This window comes from Halichoerus grypus, chromosome 4 (assembly GCF_964656455.1).
Source record: "Halichoerus grypus chromosome 4, mHalGry1.hap1.1, whole genome shotgun sequence".
Taxonomy (NCBI): domain Eukaryota; kingdom Metazoa; phylum Chordata; class Mammalia; order Carnivora; family Phocidae; genus Halichoerus; species Halichoerus grypus.
The window spans coordinates 63,015,456-63,023,121 of NC_135715.1; the positions used below are offsets into that span (position 1 = coordinate 63,015,456).

General features: G+C 37.3%; 1 non-coding gene across 1 annotated transcript; it reads left to right on the forward strand.

The window, feature by feature from the left end:
• The first annotated feature begins 1,886 nt into the window (after nt 1-1,886).
• LOC118534760 (small nucleolar RNA SNORA1) lies at nt 1,887-2,007 on the forward strand. The gene has a single exon (XR_004916873.1). It is a non-coding gene; the product is annotated as a small nucleolar RNA SNORA1 (small nucleolar RNA).
• Nucleotides 2,008-7,666: the final 5,659 nt, after the last annotated feature.

A 7,666-nucleotide genomic window follows, 5' to 3' on the forward strand; every position in this document is an offset into this window, starting at 1 on the left:
CTTAATATAGTCTTTAGGATGACTTTCAGGTGTTTTCGACTAAAAATATATCCAAAACAACTCTTTTACAGAAATGCAAGTAAGGCTTGTGCTAATTTGCCTTCAAAACTCATTTCTTAATCTCAGCAGTATCCAAATGAGTGAGGAACATTTGACTGACTCTTGGGCCACCTCTATTACTCATTGTACTCTGGAAGCTCTTGGTGAATGTTTACAATCATGGGATGTAGTGTTTCTATTTGTACTTAAAGTCCAACGCTTATCTGAAAGAATGACGTGACAACAAATAGAGAAGACTTGCTCCGTTAGTAACCATGCAGTGTGTACTCTATCTAAGGATCTGTGGTAGTATATAACATGATTGAATGTCGTTAATTAAGTCTAAGAACTGCCACATTCGGGGGGACAGGGAGTAGGGAGAATGATTTTCAATCCTGTGATTAAAAGTGTAAACTATAGAATCTACTGTAGTACATTTCAGCATCTAGAAGTTTTACTTTTATAAAGATGGTGTCTGGAAGATGTTGCTAATGTATTTTCCTTCAACACGGGGAACAAACTTTTTAAGTATATTAATAAATATTCCTGTATGGTTAGTTTTTAACAATTTTTTAAAATAAACTTTATGGATATGACAAATATAAGTGTTTTATTAAGTGCTTCGAGAGGCTTTTTAATTTTTCGTATATGCTAATACATAGAACATTTTTGTCCAAATTCATTTGAAACTCAATTGCTCATTCCTTTATATATTATCTTACGTGAAACTTATAACCAACACTTGAAACAGACTATTTATGCCTTTAATTATCTGCAAACACAGAATGTAACTGCATAGTTAATCCAATGCCAGTTGCTGGAAGTTGTCATTTGTTCTTTTTTAAGTCTACACTTATAAAACCTTTTAAAGATTGTCTTATATATATATGTTGACCATTCACTCAAGACAAATTAATGAGTAATCTTTCTCTAGTGATACTGCTACAAGATTTAGTTTTACTGTCCCATGAGCCCCTGTCATCATAGCAAAGGAACTATGTCCTGTTCATCTTTTAGATGTATTCCTGGCATCTTGTGTGTATCGGGCACATAAAGGTTTATATAAAAATGAAGAGAACATTTTTGGAGCGCTTGCAATAATTACTGCAGACGGGTTTTATGTATCTCATAACCCTATGAGATAAGTACTAGCAACGTAATTAACCAGATAAGTCAAGATGTAAGTCCCACAACATAGTAAGTGGTAAATTTAAACCAAGCATTTAATACCAATACCAAGCTACTTTAACTACCAAGTGAAAATAGGCAAGAGAGAACGGGAGTACCTTTCTGCTTGAGGGAGTCCAGAAAGCCTTCTCAGTGACATTAAAGTTTTAGGATGAGTAAGAAATAACATCCTTCATAGAGGCACCAAGTGTGACAGACCAGCACAGCAATATAATCCCATAACTGGCTGGGGTTTGAATGAAGTTTGTAGTTTGGGGAACTCTAAAATCAAGGGACCTGATTGCAAAAGACCTTGTAAGCCTTGCGGAGGACTCGGGTGTTTGTTTCCGGTCAGCAGTTTGAAATAGAAAGCACTTTGCAAAAGTCACGTAGGCTATAGCATGGAGGTTGAATTAGAGGTAGTACACTGGATAGTTTTTGCAGAAATCTAAAAATGAAGATGGTGAGGATCTGCATTATGGAAAGGGATTAGAAATGTACCTCTGCATTTTCTTCGCATAAAGCCCTATAGTTATATAGGATTTGCAAACACTGTTAATTCATGTAATTGATGAACCTTAATTTTAAGCCTTACCAATTGATTTGCTAGGTGAGTTTAGTCTGCACTTATGAAATATAGTTAGTGTCACAGAATTTTAGAAAGGACTTCATTTACTCCAAGCCTCATTCTAGATGAAAATGGGCATGGTTGTCTGTGGTGTCCACAGATGGTTAATGTGACACTGAGACACAGGTTATGCTTTCATTATTGCAGGGGCGACAAGGAGACCTGTAACATTTCTTGTTAAAAGTGGATGGAACAAGACTTTTCAGTATTAGAAACAATTAAGGAATAATATATTTTTAAATCACTTGACAAAATAGCCATCAGTGAACTTTCTACAGTTTTAACTTCTAGGGCCCTAAAATCAATTGTTTGAAGAAATTGGATTCCAAAGATTATAGGTGGGGAAGTTTTGAAGTATGTCTGTATCCAAGTGAAGATCAAAGAAGTTCAACTGAGGGGAACCTGGGTGCCTCAGTAGGTTAAGCTTCAGACTCTTGATTTGAGCTAAGGTCCCAAGATCGAGCCACACGTCGGGCTCTGCACCAGGCGTGGATCCTACTTAAGATTCTCAACCTCTGCCCCCGACTCAAAAAAAAAAAAAAAAAAGAAGCCCAACTGAAAGAATTGTGGACTGACTGACAATGACAACTGTGGATTGAGCAAAAGTTCTTTTTAAAAAGCGCTACCTTGGAGCGCCTGGGTAGCTCAGTTGTTAAGTGTCTGCCTTCGGCTCAGGTCATGATCCCGAGGTCCTGGGATCGAGCCCCACATCGGGCTCCCTGCTCCGCGGGCAGCCTGCTTCTCCCCTCCCACTCCCCCTGCTTGTGTTCCCTCTTTCACTGTGTCTCCCTCTCTCTCTGTCAAATAAATAAATAAAATCTTTAAAAAAATAAAAAATAAATAAAAAGGGCTACCTGGAAGATTATGACAGACTTTGAGGGAACTAAGGTGATTGGTAGTAGGAGAAATCACATGTGAAATTCCTTAAATATAAATTTATTGACTTAAAAAAGAGACTTCACTCCAAATCAAATTTAGTGAACCTTTGTTGTTTCTAAAGGTGACACAACACTAGTAAACAATGTCTCATTTGGGTCAGTTAAGTGACAAAATATTGGGCAACACTGGCAAGTCTGTTGGGAAGGGCGATCAAAATTAAAGTATCCCCAGGTCCTTGTATTCAGGAGGGGCATTTTGATACTGACTAAATTTCGAAATTCCTAATTTACTTCTGGTAGAAGTTTTACAGTAAGAGTTCAAAGTCTTCGGTGTTTGGGGCTCCTGGGTGACTCCGTCGGTTAAGCGTCCAACTCTTGATTTCCACTCAGGTCATGATCTCGGCTCAGGTCAGATCTCAGGGTCATGAGATTGAGCCCTGTCTCTTGCTCCACGCTCAATGGGGCGTCTGCTTGAGGATTCTCTCCCTCTTCCTCTGCCCCTCCCCCTGCTCCCACAAGCACTCTCTCTCTCTCTCTCTCAAATAAATAAATCTTCAAAGTCATTAGTGTTTTTAATTCCTAATTGGTGGAGAGGGCAAATGGAATAAGAAAAAAACACGGAGAAGGCACAGAAAAGTGGAAGAAATAAGCACACAGTAAGAAGTCTTACTTGCCAGCATGTTGGTATGTTGGAAGCCTCGGAAGTCTTTTCAGGCTCATTCTACTGCACACACTCTTCCAAGAGAATAGAAGGGGGAAATACTCATCAACTCATTCTTATAGACCAATTTAACCCTGATACCACAACTCAGACAAGCATAGTAGGAGAAAAAATGCAAGTCAACCTTACCCAAGAAAAATAGTGAAACATAAAATATTAGCAAGACTAAAAAATAGTACACCATAACCAAGTTGGGTTTCTGTCGGGAGTAAAGGATAGATTTATTAATAGTAAAGCAAGGATAAAATTAAATCTAAAAGGGCAATCATCACATGGAGAAAAACCACTTTTTCTGTCTATAAAAAATGGTTGATAAAAATCACCATAATGGTTAAAAAACACACATTTAGCAAACTATGAAAAGAATGAAGCTTTATTAGGTAAAGTTAATCTATAAACACATTATTCTTAACTATGGAATTTTAGAAGCAGCCCTTTAAAATCAGGCTGGTCAAGTAAAATGTAGTTCAGCATTGTACTACACAGTCTGGCTAATACTGGCAAGGTATAAAACAGTAAAAGGTATAATTAAAAAGTAAGATATAAAGCTTAGTGAGATTTACGAATATATTCAAAAGTCAGTTGCATTTTCAAACATGAGCAACAGCAAAAAACTTCATTCAACAAAAGGAAACACCAGGCAATGGAATACTATTTGGCACTAAAAAAAGGAGCTACCAAGCTATGAAAAGAAATGGTGTAACCCTAAATGCATATTGCTAGGTGAAAGAAGCCAATCTGGAAAAGTTTCCATATGATTCCAACTAAATGACATTCTGGAAAAGGTAAAACCATGGACATAGAAGATCAGTGGTTGCTAGGGGCTTGGGGGAGGGGCAGAGAAGGATGAATAGGTGGAGCACAGAGGGTTTCCAGAGCAGTGAAAATATTCTATGGTATTATAGTGATGGCTGACATCATCATAACATTATCATGACATTATACATTTGTGCAAGCCCATAGAATGTACGACACCAAGAGTGAATCCTAATCCAAACTATGGACTCTGGGTGATAATGATGTGTTAATGTAAATTCATCAATTGCAACAAATGTACCACTCTAGTGGAGGATTTTGATAATGCAGGAGCCTAGGCATGTGTGGGAGCAAGAGGTATATGCGAAGTCTTTGTGCCTTCCTCTCAATTTTGCTGTGAACATATAACTGCTCTAAAAAATTTTAAGTCTTTAGAAAGAAAACAGTGACATATGACTTAGGAGTTATGGAGAATTTTTTTTTTAACTTTATGACAATCATTAAAGAAAACCTATTTAAATGGAGGTTACACAACTATCATGGTTACAAATAATAGATACTCTTCTAAAGACAATGAGGAACCTGCTCTACCAAATACCAAGACTAATAAAACCATAGAAACTAAGTCAATGAAGTATTCATTGGAGATAACCAAATTGATAGCGGAGTATAATAAGGAAACCATGAGCACTCACTCTGATGAGACCAATTTATAACAGCTGGCATGGCAGATGAGTTAAGATATTGGACGATTTGTTATAAAGTGCTCTGAGAATTGGGTATTTATATAAAAGAAAATTAGACATACCAGACACTAAGTATATTGAAGCTTCCTATATTTGATATCAAAGGCATCATTAAAAGGGTGAAAAGATAAGCCACAACGGAGAGAATTATATTTGCCCCTCATGTAGCTGTCAAGCATATATATATATATTTGTATATAGAAAGTATATATGCATATTAAAAACATGGAAGTGTATATATAAAGACTATATATAAATCAGTAAGAAAATGGAAAAAATGAAAAAGAGCAAAAGACATAAGTACAATACAGGGAAAAGAGAACATGCGTTGTAAATAGCCCTGTGAAAATTGTTCAGCCTTATTGAAATTCAGGGAAATCTAAATTCAGATTATAATGAAATACTATTTTACACCCACTAAGTTGTCAAATAGTAACTAAGCTCCACCAATATCAAGTGGCTTCAATGATGTGGAACAAAAGGAATTCTTGAGAGCAGTACACTGCTAGTAGAAGATCCAGTTGATAACAAACCACTTGAAAACAATCAAAATCTTGTTTACAACAATCTTGTAAAGTTGAACATAAATTCTAGCAATTCCATTTCTGGATGTGCACACCTTGATTTTCAGTACTGGAACAACTCTTGCATATATATGCACCAGGAGACATGTACAAAAATATTCATGGTAGCATTATTTGTAATAGCAAAGACTTTTAAATATTCTAAATAAGTCAGTGACTGGGGGCCTGTTTGTCAATAGTGAGGTACACTGAAGATGAGCAAACAGTAGCTGCAAGCAACAACGTGGATGAACCTTAAAAACAATATGGAACCACAAAAGCAATCACAGGAGACTACATGTGTATTTTCACCCAGGTCAAAAGCAAATAAAGCTAAGTAATACATTGTTTCAAGATGTATACATACGTGATAGGGGCACCTGGGTGGCTCAGTCAGTTGAGCGGCTGGCTCTTCATTTTAGATCAGGTCATGATCTCAGGGTCCTGGGATTGAGCCCCAAGTCAGGCTCTGTGCTCAGTAAAGAGTCTATTTGAGGATCCTCTACCTCTGTCCCCCCACCACTTGCATGGTCTGTCTCTCTCTCAAATAAATAAATAAATCTTAAAAAAAAAAAAAAAGATACAGGGGCAACTAGGTGGCTCAGTCGGTTAAGCGTCTGCCTTTGGCTCAGATCATGATCCCAGGGTCCTGGGATAGAGCCCCGCGGGTCGGGCTCCTTGTTCAGTGAAGAGTCTGCTTCTCCCTCTCCCTCTGCCTCCACCCCCCTATTCATGCTCTGTCTCTGTCTCTGTCTCTCTCTCAAATAAATATGTAAAATCTTTAAAAATAAATTTTAAAGGAGGTCCCCAGCATCCTTTCCCGAAGTTCTAATATTCCATATTAATTCTTAGAATTACAATAAATAAAATAATTTTTAAAAGATATATATACAATAAAAAACTGTTTAAAAAGCAAGAGAATACTCAGCATAATTATGGATTGTGGTTATGGGGAGGTGAGGCTAAGGCTTATGAAGAATACTCAAATAGCTTTAATGGTGTTGGTTATATTCTAGTTCTGAGGTTGGGCAGTGTATTCATTGTTCATTTTATTCAATACAATAAACACACATTATATACATATATGCATTGTATATATTATTTCACATGCATCATCAACATTTCCATAATAAAAGTGTCTATTTAATAGAATGTTTTCTAATGGACAGATTATTTCATTGGTGGGGGGGTACATTTAGGTAGAGATATTTCATCAGCTGATAGTTGAAATATTTATTATTCTGGAGTGAAGTCTAGGTCAGATTGGCAGTTTGGGGAGTTATCACTATAAATATCCATGCAGATCTGTGGACTTAATTTGTTATTTAAGGAGGTGGAAATTCAAGAATTGGATAAATGAGAATGAAAAGAATAGAATGGATGATATACATTGGTGAAAATTTAATGAAATCAGAGAACTTCATCATTAAAAGAAAAGGGAACACTTTCCTAAGGGAGTAGCAAATGTCCTGGGACATATGTGTGCATCTTAGCAAGAAATGAAATGATAGTGGATGACAGGTGGTGGGAGAGGGTTCCTGAAACCAGAAGCTTAGAAAAGGAGAAAGGTCTGAGGCTAGAACGAATTGTTTCACGATGGCATTTTTGCTCTGAGATGAACACTCAGGGAAAATCAAATATGCATATTTAGGGACAACATCCTGTACGTCAGGAGCGGGAATGGAATTAGGGCTTCTAAAATCATAGTTGTCCTAAAACAAACAAACAAAAACAAAAATGCTGTCCTCATTTCAGGACTTTGCCCTAGTTCAGTCACTGATAGAATGAAAATGTAGAAACCTTCATTGGGAGCACATTCCAGCAATTGGTGATCTGCTTCATTTCCCCATCCTCACTCCCCCATGACAGAGGGGAGAATATTCCATTAACGTGGCCCACGATGATTTCTCTTTTAGACAAAGGAGGAGGACACATTGAGAATGATCTTGTGTTTCATTCATCTCCTGAAGCCCCTGGCTGTTCCAGGCATTCCTTCCTTGTTGAAATCATTCTTGCTTTCTAGGCTGAGATGCTTGGGACATTTTGCAGGAAGAAGAAAAACAGTTGCTTAGTCATCTTCCGTAGGGAGGTATTTGCTGCAAGTGCCCCAGAGGCTCTTGCCAGCCACCACCAGGGAACAATTATGGTTCCTGTTGTTTTGAATATTT